At 38.8% G+C, this 16666-nt stretch overlaps 1 protein-coding gene across 2 annotated transcripts in view; it reads left to right on the forward strand.

Annotated features, from left to right (window-relative positions):
* Positions 1-16429: 16429 nt before the first annotated feature.
* ZFPM2 (zinc finger protein, FOG family member 2) overlaps positions 16430-16666 on the forward strand; it is a 308180-nt gene continuing 307943 nt past the window's right edge. For both annotated transcript variants that reach the window (XM_033072539.1, XM_033072549.1), the window contains exon 1: positions 16430-16666. This exon is cut by the window's right edge and continues 99 nt beyond it. The gene's annotated coding sequence lies outside the window, so the exon portion shown is untranslated.

A 16666-nucleotide genomic window follows, 5' to 3' on the forward strand; every position in this document is an offset into this window, starting at 1 on the left:
CTGGTAAGATCTCACTCTCCACATAATGAGCATGAGACCCTCAGTCCTCCCATTTTCCCTGCATCAGAGCTGGATCACCTTGCTTTCAAGGCACTGATCCCTCCATGCTGTCTTAGCTGCCTGGAAGGTCTGGCTCAGACTGTGACTTTGAGTTTCCAGTTTCTCTGCTGTAGAGCCAAGGGCAGGCAGAGGTTGGTTGAATCACCTTCTCATTTTCCTTTAGGAGAACACAGATACAAGGCAAGCCATAAAAAGCCAGAAGGCTCAGAACTTGTGTTCTTGTTCAGTTTCACACAGAATTTTTCAAATTCTCTTGAATGGAAATGCAAATCTCCTGCTTTGATTATTAACAGAAATTCCCAAGTTTCTGCTGAAACTGGGAGAAAAAAAAATCTTCAGAGAAATGAACACATGAAATATCACATATATTTGGAGTCAGATGACCCAGACATTAGACATTGACATGACCCAGATGACCCAGACATTTTTTGCTTCCCCTTGAATGCTCCCATGCAGTCTCCTCAGTGTCATCAGTGTGCTGAAATATGCCATAATCATTGTTTTCCACTGTCTAATGGTCAGCATGCACATGAGCTTTTCCCATAGCACAGAGAGTAACAGTCACTCAGCCTTGTAACCTTGGAAAATTAAAGCTCATTTTCCCTGAAAAAAGTAAAACTGACTACATTTACTATACACACAAAATAATTTACCAAAGGAAGACAAATATTTTTGTTTCTTTTCTAATCTTGTTCAAGTATATTTATTTTCAAGGGTGCTTGCAATTTCAGAGTGGAAATGGGCTTTTGAAATTGTTTTACTTTCCAACACTGTAAGCCAATAGGTTGCCTTCTCTTTTTCTCAGCTTGGGGGCTGTATGAAAGGCAAAATAGAGAAAAACAAAAAAATCAGACTATAAATCAATCTCCAGAAAACAAAAATATTCTACTATTGTAATTTGAGATGGTATTTGTAAAGAAAACAACCCATTCTCATTTAGAATGAGATTTAGTTTTACCTTTTCACACTGAAATAGAACCTTAACCCTTGAGCAATCCCACAGAAACAATTTTATATTTTTAATGTTCGATGTGAGACCCTAATCCCGCTGAAGAAAATGGCAGAGATTCCATTAACTTCAGAAGAGTCAGATTAATTCCTGATCTCCTTGGCCATTAGAGTCTGTCCTGGCATCTACCTAGCAGCAAAGAAAGTAAAGTACCATCACAGGAAAGGATTATGTACCTTTGATGAGCATCATGTCATTTAGCAATACAGAGAATTTAAATCATATAATACAGATTATTAATCATTATCATATACCAGATTCTTGTCTTTGTGCTCACCTTTATTGACCTTCACATGTATGGCATCTTTCTAGAATATAATTTTGAGCAAGTTCTAAGGTTTAGCTCATGCCTGTTTAAATTTACATTTGTTAGCAGCTGTGGTATCATTTAATGTTAGGGTTAGTGGGACAGGAGGGAAGTTCATTAGGGATGCATGTGTTTGGAAAAGGAATTCTGTGGAAGGGAATATTCCTCTTCAGGAACTGTTTACTGTTCTCTTTTATGAAGTGTACTTTCTATTGCAGTGGAAATGATGGATTAGTTTTGTTTGCGGAAACTTGTGAACTTCCATTGTTCAGGGCTCTGCAGTGCAGGACACACTTGCAGACAAGTGCAGGCAGTTGGCTGGGAGACAAAGGAAAGTTTTGCTGGAGGACTCACTTGGAAATGATGATTCCAGGAAGTGAAAGTTTGGCTTAGTTCAAGTTGTGATGAGCTTAAGATTTACATTCATTCAAATTCCTTTGCAAATTGTGGATAGGCAAGTGAGTTTAATCACTGATTCCTTGCAAATGGACTTCCAGCAAATCTCAAACTGCTGTTAGGCACCTTCCTTAGTGGCAAAAATGTATTATAAGGTATGAAGGAAAATAATAAAGTTTGTTGGTGCAGTATAGGCTTAAACATGATCCAATATAATGCAGCATTTAACTCTTCATTCTCTATTTTGTTTTACCCTGTGAGACAATAAGAAACAGCCAGGCAACATTTCTAGAGATTAAACTCTTAAAGGAAGGAATATGTCCCTTTGTGTACACTTTGAAGTGCCTCCAACACCTTGGTTCTTTATAAACTGTAGCAATAATAATCTTTTATTGCTATGCAGTGTGGTCTGGTTTCCCGTTTACATCCAGTGTGATTGGTTGTGCTGTGTCGCTGTCCTGTTCATCACTTCTCACCTTGCACTTACATGCAACTTCTATTATGGCTATTTTTAGAATACATAAGGCACTCAAATAACATGATTACAAGTGTGGAACAACAGCTTAGGAAATAGATATGAGGATAGTTCACAGAAAGAAGCAACATACTGCACCTAAGCTGTGCAAGATCAGACCTGACACTAAAATCAAAGGGAGAGGGTTTAATAAGAAAATAATGTGATGAGATTACAATGACTCCTCCTTTTTTAAGTTGCCTTACCATCATTTAATGAGCTTGTGGATGTATTAAAAACACTCTAAATGTATGTATCCACATTTGTCTGTCTATATAGGCAATATTTGTGTGTAAATATGTGCAGGTATACCTGGAATGTGTGTTTATGTGTGTGTGTGTTTTACAAAATACTCAGAAAATAATGTGCTGCAGGAAACAAAACAACCAGCTGTAAGGTCTTATAATACAGTTTTACATTTCTGGAGAGAAGTAAAATGGCCATAAGTTTCCCATTCATGGAATCTGAGCAATCCTCATAGAAAGCTCCATTTTCTGTCAGCTTCAGGAATGACATATATTTACATGCATTCAGACAGTTTGTGATGCCTAGAGGCAATGACTATGGGGAAAGGAGCAGTATGGAATGCTCTCCCAGCTCTGGCTGACAGAGGGTACTGAGTGTTTTGTTCCAGTTGTCAGTCGTTAGAGCACCCCTGCGATTTCTCCAGCTCCGTGCTGAAGGCTGTCTTGGGTTCTTATCGCCAGGATGGTGCTGAGATGGTGGAGGCATAAAAGAATCTTTATCTCCCCTCTCTATTTCAGTGTAACAGAGGAATGAGCCTAGTATAATATGACCACTACAGGTAAAGTTTGTAAGTCTGTGTTCCTCAAGGTATCAACTTTTTATGATTTCTATCACGTATCAGGTAATGGAGAAATTTGGATCAGATATAACTTTTACCCCTAATTAATTTTTTCTGTTGAATCAAATATTGTAGTTGGTCTGTAAAAATGCTACAATATTTTGTTTGAAAAATAACACACGTTTTGCAGACAGCTGAAGCAAATTTTAAAATTATTATAACCCTTCCTATCACAGGTACTCTTTACTATAATCCTTCTCTGAAAATACTGGTTTGCCCTAAACCTGTTAGATTATTTATAATTGCTTCTGCTGATGGCTCTCACAGCTGGAAACTTTACTCAAGTCTTGGGTCAATTTTACTTACAGCCAATAGTCTCATTTATTTTTTGCTTCATCATTTAAGTTTAACATTCCTTTTGATGCTCCTTCACTTGGCTCACATTTCTCTGATCATATTTGGTCAAGGTGTGTATACAACTCACTAAAATCCAATGGGACTCTGCATAAAACACTGGCAGGAGGTTTTATAATTTGCCAAAGAGCATAAATTTATTATTACATTTCTGTATTGATGTTATGTTACTTTACATCTCTCAGAGTAAGAAAATGTAGTAAGGAATTATTCTAAATAAAGAAATTATACCCCGTAGATTTTAATTGATTTTGAATCATTAAGGCTTGATATTTAAGTCAATATATGCATCTAAAAAAATTTTAACACCTTGAAGCAATGTAATTTTCACCTATGACTACTTTTAATTTCAATTTTACTTCAAAAGGGATTGCTACAGGTCTTAAATAGTTGTCAGAGATGTCCATGATGAGGTAACATTGGGATGAAATTTAATGTTTTAAGAAAACAACCAATTTTAAGTAAAATAATTCAGCCTGAAACAGATGAAGGTCCAGCCTGCTATATAATCTTAAATTTTAATAATTACTTTGGAGAATTTGTAGTTATTGAGAGCAGAGGACATGGAACAGGGTATAAGCATTCCAGCTCTACTGCTTAGAAGCCCATAGAATAATGTAGTCAGTAAAGAGGTGTCTGGGGACATTGGTTGACAAGGTCAAGTGGTTGGATTTAATCAAATTCATTTTGTAGCTGGAGATTTAGTCATGGTTATAAGACAGAGAAGTCATCTCAAATAAGGAAGCCTAAGAAGAAAGCAATATATCATCTGCATGAAGTGAAATATATTGCTCTCAGCCATTTAGCTTCATGTCAGTATTAAAGGAAGGTTTTGGAAGTACAATTCTAGCATGGGCTATTTAAATACAAGTAAGTGATAATGTAAAGCAGCTGTGCTTTTTTTAGTGATATTGTGGATCTCTGGTAACAGTTAAACCTTATTGCTGCTGGGATACACTGTTGTCATGAACTGGTTCAGGACAAAGATCTGTATTTCATTACCAGTTTCAAAGTTTGTATAGCTTTAATGTAAGGAACTGGTTTTCAACACCTACAGCTATCGTGGAAGTTTAAGGCAGATACAGCTTTAGTTTCACACGGAACTGCTCTCTGACTTTCCTATGCTGTTTGAAAATGGAAGAGACTGCAGGAGCTCAGCTGCAGAAACAGAAACTGAGCTGTCTCGTAGAGCATTGCTCATTACCTCAATTCAAGATTCAGGTCATATGAAATGTTTGAAGTTTAGAGCTTTGTATGAGCTACCAAATTTTGGAACAGATAGACTAAAATTGTGATGATGTCAAGATCCACAATCCTCTCAGAGAACAGGGGGATTTGTTATGAATCACTGATCAATAATTGTTCCTGGTCTAAAATTGGAACCAGAGTTGCTGTGCGTCATAAAGGACATCCTCTGGTGTTTTAGACTTTTTACTCTAAGATCAACTTGTTATAAATCCCTTGCTCTGAATTTTAAAAATCCGCTTCCGATTTTTAAACTTATTTTAAAATTATTGAACTTATTTCAACTTATTTTCTTGCATTCAATTCAATACACTATTTTTAACATATAGATATTTTTTAAAGAAAATGTATACAACTCAAAATGAAATAAAAAAATTAAAGAAAATAGATTAAAGCTATGTATTTTTTACAATTTCTTGGAATTAAAGGCTCTAGGAATAGGCCTATCCAACTGTAACACCCAGTCCAAAGGCAAGAAATGTATGACAAATGTTACTTTTTTTTTCTTTTTAATATTTAACTGAATTTTGAAGCTATAAATGAAAATTCTTCACCTTTTAAAAATTTATTTTCATAATGTAAAATACACCATGACAGGCATTAAGGCATTTTCTGGTTTAGAAGACTAAATTTCCCATTCTAGAAATCTATGCCCCTAGTCCTTAAGTATTATCTATTACTGAATATTTTTTTCTGAGTGTGATCTCCCAGAACTATCTTGGTCATAGTAAAATATATTTGTTTCTCATCAGCATTACTCATAAGCCATTCCTCAGGTTATCCAACTTTTTTCATTTTCTGGAATTTCTTTTTTTTTTGTCCATACTGCAGTGCACAGGGCCAGGGTTAAAATCCTGGGACAAGGAGTTAGGAATAAGAACAAGAGAGATACATTGACAAAAACTGAAGACAATATAAATGGTAGATGACAGAACCACGTAAGCGAATAGGAATTGAAAATAATGTACGAGGTAACTAATAGGCAAAATAAAGCATACTCATCAATATTTTTCTGTCTCTCAAATGATCTTTGTTTTCATGAGGAGAAATTGATGGTTCTTCTTGTAGGTTCCACATCTTGCATCCAGAGTGTTTTTCCCAACCCACCAGGCAGAATGATAGGCTGGAGGACAATTAAATGCACCTGTTTAAATGCACCTGTTTGTGGTGTTAAATTAAAAGTTGCAGGTCCACAGCTCTTCTGGAAGCATGATTAGAGTTAAAAGATGTTAAAAGTCACCAATTAGGGGTGATTCAAAAATAAGGGAAATGTTAAATTCATGTAAGTATTGAGTGGCAATCTTCTACACAGTAAATCTGTACAGGGAAAGATTCACAACCCACATTTTGGCTAAGATGATCAAAGCTGATTTGAGCTCACCTGCAACAGGGTTGCTAAAGACAGCTAATGACACATCTGAGTAGGACTTTCATTTTTAAACCATTTGATACTTATGCCACTGGTTTTCTTCTACACATTTTAAAAAGTTTTTTATTTTAAGAGACACAAGTTAGCCATTTAGATGTCGGTATATCCACATTATGAAGCAGTGAACAAAAAACCCTGTATGCTTCAAATGCTTACCACCAAGCTCCCAACTTTTACACTTGCTTGTGGGTTATTCTTTATGGCTCAGAACACCCAAAACCATAAGTAATCCCAAAGCCATTATGAGTCCTACTGCCACATAGATTTTATGAAATATATGAATTTGTCCTACAAGTGTTATAGCACAAATATAAATCATAATTTGTGGTATTAATCAGTTGAGACTGTCTTAGAAAATTAATTCATAATATTATACCTTTTTCAGTTGGTCTATGCATGGTAATCATATGAAATTCACATCCACTTCTATGTATAGGTATTTTAATGAGTTTTAATGCAACATTTAGATGAATAACTACTCAAAATTGTCAATCAGTCTTTAATTTTGTAGAAATTTTATACTTTGCACAACAGAAAGGTGTAAGAAAAAAGTACATCTTTGGAAATCTTAATATTAATTATTTCAGTAGTCTACCTCTACTTATCAATGGCTCAAACAATATTTTTCACTTTACGGGACAAAATAAAAACTTAAGCACTCTTTAGAATAGCAATTATCTTGTTTTAGCATCACAAGAAGATGCATTCTGGGAAGCAGAAAATCCAGCCTATAAACCAGATGTCCAAGTACCATAAACATTAGGAGAACAGAAAATATCATGGAACTATCCATGAGTATGATGGCAGGAATAATGACAAGAAAATTTAAAAAATTGTTTGATTTGTTAATTATTTTTAAAGAGGTGGATTTTCTATCCTGCCATCCTAAAATTCTTACACCAGAAATAACATGGGCCCTCATGTAGTTGCTATCCAAACTAAAATGATGCCTTAAGGAATTGGTGCTATCTGGAAGCCAAGTGGGGACAAGGCAAAGGAAGCAGTGCTGTTAATTATGTACAGTAATTTCACGATTATAAGCCGCACCATTTTGACTAAAATTTTGGTCCGAACCCAAAGTGCGGCTTATAATCAGGTGCGGCTTATATACGGACAAAGAACAAAAAGTTGCTGCTTTAGTTTGGAGGACAGGTGTCTGCTGAGAAAGGCAGGAACTTCTCTTTGAAACGGAGAATGTAAACCCTCTCCATCCAAATTATTATAATTTGGAAATCAAGGGGCTTTCAGGCAAAAATGTGGGAATTAGGAATAACAGTTCTTTTCTAGGGAAATTAAAATAGAAATACAGTACTAGAAAGAAACAAACTACAAACCCTGACAAAGTCAGAGCACAACCTGACACCCCGTCAGGCAGGGTGTTGGTAGCAGTCCCATTCAATGGTGGCTGCATCCTCCTGCAGTGACAGATGTGATTCAGTTGAAGCAGTGCTCCTGTACAAGGTGCAGTTTCCCTCTGGAGGTCCAGTGATGATGTGGAGAAATCCGGCTTTCCACTGGAGTCCAGTGGAGAAAGGGGCTACCTTAGTGTCCCAAAGCCTCTGTTTTTATCTTGGTAAGAAATGTTGGGCTCTTCCCCCTGGCTGGAGCAACTTTCAATGGGATGCAATAACTTTATCAGTCACACAATGGGACTCTATGGGCCATTAGCAGACAATGACTCGCTGGAGGAAGGATGGGGTGTGAAAAGATAAAGAACAATGCCCTGCCTGGTTTCGATGGATGACCCATTAGCAGATTATCTGCCATTGAGATAAGGATCACTGTCCCCACCCTCAACAGATGGTGATAGAACAGATACCTTTTATCACACTCTGTATTGTAACGTGCGGCTTATAATCAGGTGCGGCTTATGTATGGACAAAGAATGAAAAGTTGCTGAAACCCAGAAGTGCGGCTTATACTCAGTGCGGCTTATAATCGTGAAATTACTGTAATAAAAGTGAGAATGGGACCTGTGTCTTCAAAATAATATAGAAATTCTTCATTAATAATTCCAGTCTGCATTTCAGGAATTGGATGATCTTGAGCCACACACACAAAATTTTGCTTTTTTTGTTTTCACCAGTCCTACAGAGTGAATGAAAGGGAATTTAAAGTAAGTGCAAAACCACATTGAATAAATAAGGTCATCTGTGGCAGTTTGGGTCTATTTGATGTAATCCACCATTTCATAGCCAGAAAGTGGCCACAGGAACAACCTCCAGGGAAAGGATCATTTAAACATTGAAAAAAGTCTTTCTAGGATTTTGTTGGTCAATAAAACAGGAAAATACAAGCAGGAAGATATGATCCATATATTAGATTGTTTTGTGCTCATTACAGAAATACTTTTAAATAAAGGGAAACTGATTTGAATGAAACAAGCTCTATACACAAATAAACTCAGATCTGACAGCTTTACTTGGTTGTCTACATCAAAGTGTAATGTGTGCAAAGTAGTTTGTTTTTATGATTGGAGAACACTACTCAGTTGTATTGATGCAAATGATTTTATAAAATTGAGGGCAACTTTCTCCTTTGGGTTCTTGACGTGAAAAGTCTAGGGAGTGATTATTCTTCAGGACTTTTATTTGGAGAGCTTCCACCTTAATCCTTTTAAAATCACTGCTTGAGAAACAATCATGAACTCTGATTTTCTCCTTTTTATGCTAGTATAATTCCTGACTATCAGTATCAGTCAAAGGGTTGTCTCTAGAGCAACATTTTTGGAAGCAGCTTGATTCAAAATTTAATTTTAATTTTGAAGAGGGATTAAAAAGGAAAACTGAAAAGAATTCTTAGTTACTGAGACACTTCAGAAAATTTGCAGCCCTAGTTTTGCATTTTAAAGTGCTATGTGAATTTTTGGAAGTTACTTGTGGATTTTAGGAGAGGGGAATTTGAACTAAATTTTGTTGTGAGCAGATATAATATGAAGGAAATAAACACCACATATACTGCCAATATCTTCAAAGTCAATGATGTATTTAAATCAACCAACTTTGAGAATAATTTAGCTTTACTGTGTTGTGAAGTGGGCTAATAAAAATCCTATAAGTTTTCTCAAAACCAATATAAGGTTACAAACTACTGAGGGAAACTGTACTTTCCCTTTGTTTTTCATTCCACTGGACTATTATATCTTTCACTTATTTTCTAAGTTTGCTGTGCAAAGCATCTGATTCTGAGAGTAAAAAACCTTGGCGGGGGTCACACTTTCAAAAGACTGCATGAGAAGGTTTCCTTTCTGACATAGTCAATTCTATTTACAGGATAAAGGCAAAAATTGAAGAGTTGCATAAATTATGAATATCCCCTTAATAACCCAAAACACGTCCATGCTGCTGAGAGGAACCTAACATCTCAAAAAGAGACTCTGTGCTGGCACAGACTTTGAAGTTGCAATATATATTCCTATTCATGACGATGATGCATAGTTTTATTTATACCTCAAAGTGGTAAACAATACCAGCTCTGGTACATACAGAGGACAATTTATGTAACTGCTCTGAGGGGGGGAAGTTTCATTTGTACAATATGAGGAAGAGATAGGACACAAGTACAGTGACACCATACACTCTACCAGCTATCATTGTACAGTTGTGTAAGAACATCTGCTCAATGGATATATAGCAGAAGAAAAACTTGCTGAAAAAAAGTTTAAATTGATAAATGTCTTTATAATGCCATAATGGTAAACTGGTACAACGATACTTATAGAGCAATCACCATATATGTTTCCAGTTTTCTATTTTTAATGTCTTGTTCATGCTTTTATCAATATTGTTGAGATGATGGTGTGTATGCAACCTCCTTCACTGAAACTGGGCACACTGAGATGCCCATAATATCTAATTTGGCAAGAGCAGAGACACTAAGTTTCCAAAATAAGTGTACATAACAGTTATGGAAGAAGATCAAGGAGAAGAGAAAATGCTATTTTACTTCTAACTCTGCATCTAGGGTTGTACTTTATATTCATGTCACTACTTTATGAGACTTGCACTCTGAAGTCATAAACAGTAATTTGACAATATTAATGTTATCTTTCCAGTGCTAAGCTATGTCTACATGAAGTACTGATGCTGGCTTATCTAAAATAAAATTAAGATAGAAATAAAGATTCTTAAATCACTACAGCTGTTCATTCCCTTTTCCCTGTTTCATCTATTCTATCATCCCTTAACTTTCCTTAGTTTTTCTCATATTTTATTCTGAACTCCTTCCTCTCTGGGCTTATCAGCTTCAAGAAAGTTCATGCTACATTATCATTTGCATGTCTGAGCAAGGTGCCTGTCTCAGAAGCCCAGACTGTGCTGAGCTAAGGGTAGCATGTTCCTGGGGAGGGTAAGGTCATGGAAAGCAGAGAACTTCTCTTGAGTTGTAATAAAACTGGCCTCTGAAGGCCACACACATGCCAAAACAGTAAGTTCCTGCTGCTGTGGGCTGCAGTCTCGCTACTGGCAGAAATCTGCACTGTGGTCTGGATTTATACATGTTTGAGTACATTTCTAGGTTTTCAGTAGCCATCTGTAAGCAGTGGGGTGAATGGGCTGCATTTCAGACAACCAAGGCATCCAGGAACACTTCCACATAGGACGCTCTTCCTTCCATCCCATATGCCAGATGCCGCCATATGTGTGATAAAATATCTTGTGAACATGCATCCATAGTTTCAGCTCTGTTCAAAAAGATTTCTCTCACTATGCCACACCTATGGAATTTTTTTTCCAGCTGAAGGCACAGCACACAACAGGTTAGCTTGTGCAAGTCAGTTTTGTGGTAGAATCTTGCTGATACTGAGATATATTTTTTCCTATAAGGAGAACATGGATGTCAAAATTAGGAGCTGAGTTGTATGTATAATTTTGCAGGAAGAAATGAAATATTTTTCCAGGCAATACTACAGTCCTGTGCAGTGAAAAAGAGTATTTTACATTATTATGAAGATCATGGCTACTCTGTGATTCTGATTTAAAGTTGCCCAAAATGTCTAAACAGTTTGGTTGACTATCATTTTGTTAATCTATAAGATTACCTGAGCAGTATCAAGAGCATCCAGTCAGGAAATGAAGAATAATCTTTGCCACTATTTTTGGATAACAAATAAGATATAAATTTTAATGTGAGATGAAAAGTATCTTGCATAACTGAACTATCAAAAGACATCAGTGATTTCTGCTCTAAATAAATACATGAAGAGAGACAGCAAACTGAGACCACAGAAATGCTAAGCTTTGCACAAACCAAAAATTAACTCAAATTCAGAGAATGCCCTTTTCAGGAAAAGTCTGCTTAGGAATCCAGAAAGTTTCTGAGGTCACCATTTATTTCTACACTATTCTTCCCTCTCCATATGTAGTGGACATGGGTTTTGGCCTCTAAAAACTGGCAGATCTCCCAGAATGGATGCAAAGGTCTGGACTATCAACGTGAAGTCTGACTCAGCACTGATTCCAGCACTCTGTGAGTCTGGCTTCCCACATTGCTGCATCCATTGAAACCCTGTGGCCAGGAACTTCACTGTAGGGTTGTGCTCATTCCTAGGGAGCAGAACATTCACCAAAAAAATGTAGTAGCAATTTGGTTCTAACTTGTCTTCAGGACTGGTTGAAAGGGTAGTTCATGTCCACTGGTCCCACCCATTCTCTTTGGATATCCTCAGATCTTCTGCAGGTTCTTTTGCATGTGACAAAGCTGCCTAGCAGCACTTTTTTCCTATATGTCATCAAGAAACACATTGGCAGAGTTTTTTCTTCTTTATTTCAAAAGCCAGAGGAAGCTTTACTTCTAAATTCAAATCTCAGATTGATCAACCATCAGCCGCCCATAGATATATTTAGGTCTATTTTCTTCCTGTCTTAGAATATATGTATGTCTGGCATGACCACACAGAAAATCTACATACAGTGAAATCGGAATAAACTGTAGATTTTACCAAGAGCAGGAAAAGTGTGAATTGTCCCATGTTCATACTAGGGGGGTATTCTGAGCCTTAACAATTTCATGCTCAGTCTAGTTAAGTGTTTTACTATTCACCAATGAAAAAGAAGAATAAAATTCTAAAAAGCTATGCCATGTACTCTTTCTAATGCTCTAAGTGGATAATACTTGGGAAAATACCAGCTTTTTCTTTTTCATTAAGAGCTAAAGAACTATGATTAACATCATGGAAGAATCCAAGTCCTGACTATGGAAATTGCAGCCTAAGAGCCCAACAGAACCTATACAATTATGTTTTTAACATTATACATTCTTATTTGGTGTTATGAATAGTCAGAACTCGGTCATGTATACAACACAAAAATTAAGCATATTTTCTTCCAAAATCAATTGCTGCCTAAACTTCATGGTATCTTCATTATACAGCAGTATCTTTGCATACAATCTGTAGCCAGATTTATGTGAGAATTCTGAAGTTAATTTCCTCAGTGTAAATTCTGATTTTTTTTTAAGGGAAATCCATAATTTCTAGTAAAGAGGTTAATTCTGCTTCCAAGAAAATATTTAAAAATTTTAGTATTTCCTCCCTTCAATGAGAGAATTGGAAGATTGTTCTAAGAACCACTAAGTTTTCTCCAACTAAGGACATTGGTTTTTAAATTCTGCATATTATCCATGTGTAAGAAAGTTGCTAACACTTGAAGATCATGAAATCTAAGCTGCACTTTTCCAAGTTTCATTGCCAGAATATAGGCATTTCAAGAATTTAAGTTTTAAACTGTGACAACTATTCAGTTTCTATAAACCTTTGCAGAATCTTAGCGAGCATTGGAAGTGATAAAGTTCAAGTTGACTAAGTGAGCCTCTATGGAGGTTATTTTCTTCTTCTTCAGATGTTGTAATTAACTAAAAACATACATCTTCTGGATGCCACCATGCTTCTCATGCCACCACTGCTCACATCTAGTCACCATTTTGGTTGAACAGTTTTTAAACTATTCTTGCTGCATTATTTCCTATTATCTGTCTGTACCCTCAGCTTTTGGACAGATGGCCATCATTGCCCCAGTACAAAAACTGGACGCATCTTTCCCACGTCTCCATGGTCAGATGCTGCAGTTGCCTCCCAGGTGGCATCACTGGTCTCCTAGCCATGCTGACAGAGTGCTCAGAGCACTTTCTGGTTGCTACAGGCAACATTCAACAGGTGAGCATGAAGATTCAGAGAATGGTACAGGTACAACAACCTTGGTATGGACAACATTGTAACCACACAGCACTTTATAGCACTTCAGAAAATAATGCAATTAGGGAGAGAGAGGTAATTTCTAAGATTTGAAAGATCTACTTTGAATGATGCTCTCTGCAGGGTAACAGAAAATGCTGGGCCTATTGTTGAGCCCCGAGGGAAAGCTACACTGCTGGACTTGTGTTCGTGCGACTCAAGCCCCTGGCACAGCAGAAGCAAGTGGCCTTGCCCACACAGCTTATCGGAAACAGCTCCTGGGGAGCAGCACCGGAGACTGGCTTAACAATAACACAGCGTCAGCCATCACGTGCGGAGCTCGAGCTGCTCCCTGGCCCAGCCTCAGCAACCACACAAGCCTGCTACAGCCTTTTTTCATCTGGGATAGACGACAGGCTACTTGTTCTGACAAAGAAAATGGGCAATTTCCATGAAGTATTAAAGTGTACTAAATAAGAGTTCCTCTATAAATGAGAGAAAATGGCTCATTAGTTTACACCATTAATTACAGTGAAGTAGCAAGCATATGTATGTTTCTTTCTTGGCATTTCACAAACAGCTTTTTAAACTTTAGGTAAATAGGTCAAAAATAACCTGAAATGCATTGAAATTACTAAGTGTAATAATCCTTTAAGAGATCAAACATGTCTCTGAATGGCCATAGAAATAATACAACTTCATATGAACTCTTTTGAGCTGATGAAGCAGAAAATAGCCTTAATGCCTCAGAACAGACAAAATATGTAACTAACATTACTATTTAAATATTAACAAAAGAAGGAGTCAGCACAAAAATTATGTTATGTAATTTACCCTAAACAGTATTTAAGAATAAACACTTAGAGACTCTAGCATTGCTTCATTTTGCATTGCTGTTTATCACTTATTTGTAACTGGTTTGTACCACATAAAGTGTACTAACTTTTAAGTTACAGTGACAGTTTTACAAGTCACAGTTCATATATCATTCAAATGTTGGAAACGGATTACTCAACTTCATTCTTTAGCATTTAAACAACAGTAAGTTTAAAGGCAGTATCTGTCAAATTGCCTGTGCAGACTAAAAACTGTGTGAGAGCCCGGCAACAAAATAGAAACAGAAATAAATGGTCAACCTACGTGAAGGAAAAGACATTGCTATTTCTAATTAGGGAACCAGACTGCAATTTAAGAGCATTGAGAATGGATAAGATAAAATATTAACTTAAATTTGAAAGATGGGTATCTCATCCATGTAAGTCCCCTTTTGAGCCTTATTCTGTAAAAAAACATAGCAGAGCATTTCACTTTGTCTATTCTTACCACGTTTATTTATTGCCATAGAATAGATAGTCCTGCAAACACTACCACTGTTACACTAGCAGTTAACCAACAGCCTACACCTCTAGGAAAGAAATCAAAATACAAATTTGGCACACCACAATCACTTCAGCTAAACAGAAAACACTTTTTTAATATAATCAGATTTGAAGTATCTGAACAACAACAAATGTTAAATATTATTCACAGAGTCCCTCAGAAAATTTTAGTATATTGCTATGTTAGAATTCCTGCTGCTTATATGAAGACTTCTGCAATACTGCCCCAAAAAGAAGCACTGAATGTGTCAAGATGCCTAGTCTAAAACTGCTTCTGTTGGGAGTATTTTGACCACTGAGTTAAGACTGAAAGCAATGCTTAACAGTTTACTTGAACATAAGTTCTGCTAGTGAAGCTCTAAGAACACTTACAGTTGTATTACACTTATGTGTCAGATATGAAATTTCTGGAAGCACAGTAATAAAGACATTTCAGTATAATACGTCCTTCCTTGGCATTCATGAATTCAGACTGATTCTTTTTTGTTTGTGTGGATAGTTTTTTTCCCAGAATTTTTTAAAAGTTAGTGTTTGGCAACACTGAGAAGGTGGTAATGGGCGTGCAAAGCTTGGCAATACACTCAGATACAGAGACCATGGTCTGTTCATAGTGGGTCACTTACAACTATATATGCAAATGAGATTATTCAAGAACGTTCAAGAGAATTTTTGTCCAAAGACACAGACTGTAAACATGAGCATTGCCTAGCTTTGTCCAAATACTGAACTGGTGTCAGTAACAGGAGCGTCAAATGTTGGCTTCTACCGTGCAAGAAAAAGCGTTCACTGTTATTATCACTGTTTAGAAAAGGCGAAACTAACGACGCGGCGGGAGCCGGTCGGCCGGCTTGTCTCCCACGCTCACCTACGAGCCAAAACCCGAGCACTCGGGGGCGCGGGGGGGCAAGCAGCGATGGCCGCACAGCCAGGACTCCTCAGGCTACCGCAGCTGAGCGCAAGCGGCCGGAGGACCGCAAGGGAAGGACGCCGGCAGCTCGCCCATCAGTCCGTCCGTCCGCCCGTCCGTCCGTCCGCCGGCGCAGGCAGCGCCCCGGCACCTGTGAGCGCAGCGGGACCCTCCGTGCGGAGGGCGGTGCGAAACCTGCCCTGGGCTCGCAGCCTTGGGACCGCCCGGCCCGGGGCCAGCGCGGCGGAAGGGCCGCTCCTGCCGCGGGCACGCTGCGGCCGGGACCTGGGGCTCCGGGCGGGACCTGGGGACACCGGCTGTGCCGGGACACCCGGGGATCCCTGTGCGGGGCGGGGACACTCGTGTCGCCTGCCTGCTGTCACCGAGTTTCTTCGCCCGTTCGCCCGCCGCGCCTCTTTCGGGAAAGTTGCGGCTCTCCCCACCGCCAGAAGCCCTGGCAGCGCCGGGACGATTGAAGCCTCCCGCCTCGACAGCCCGTGCCCCAGAGGCAGCAGGCGATTTGCATGCGGACTTGTCGCTGGTAGTAGCCACTGCCCGTCAAGCCTGACGGACAAACGCCCCCCTCTTTCCGCCCCCCCGTCCCGGAAAGCCCCTCCCTCGCCCCCTCCCTCGCCGGCACCTCCTGCCGCCTGTCAGTCGGAGCGGAGCGCGGCGCGGGCAGCGGAGGCGGCGCGGCAACGGCAGAGAGCGGGCGGGAGAGGGAGAGAGAGAGCGAGGAGCCAAGCTCTCCCCTCCCTCTCTCCCTCCCTCCCTCTCTTCCTTCCTCCTCTCTCCCTCCCTCCCTCGCTCCTTCCCCTGCTCCCTCCCTCCGCTCTTTCTGCTTCTCTCTCCCCTCATTCTCGCTTTCCGTCTCACCCACCCCGATCTCCGTTTCTCTTCCCCTCTTCCTCCGTCACGCGCGCACACACTCTTTCCCTTCTCCTTGTTTTCTGTCATTTTACTTTGCATCTCAAGGCGGCCACCGGCTTCTCAATGAATCCCGTCTGTTGATCTGTCACCCTCCCTCCACCCC

This window comes from Catharus ustulatus, chromosome 1, assembly GCF_009819885.2.
Source record: "Catharus ustulatus isolate bCatUst1 chromosome 1, bCatUst1.pri.v2, whole genome shotgun sequence".
NCBI lineage: Eukaryota > Metazoa > Chordata > Aves > Passeriformes > Turdidae > Catharus > Catharus ustulatus.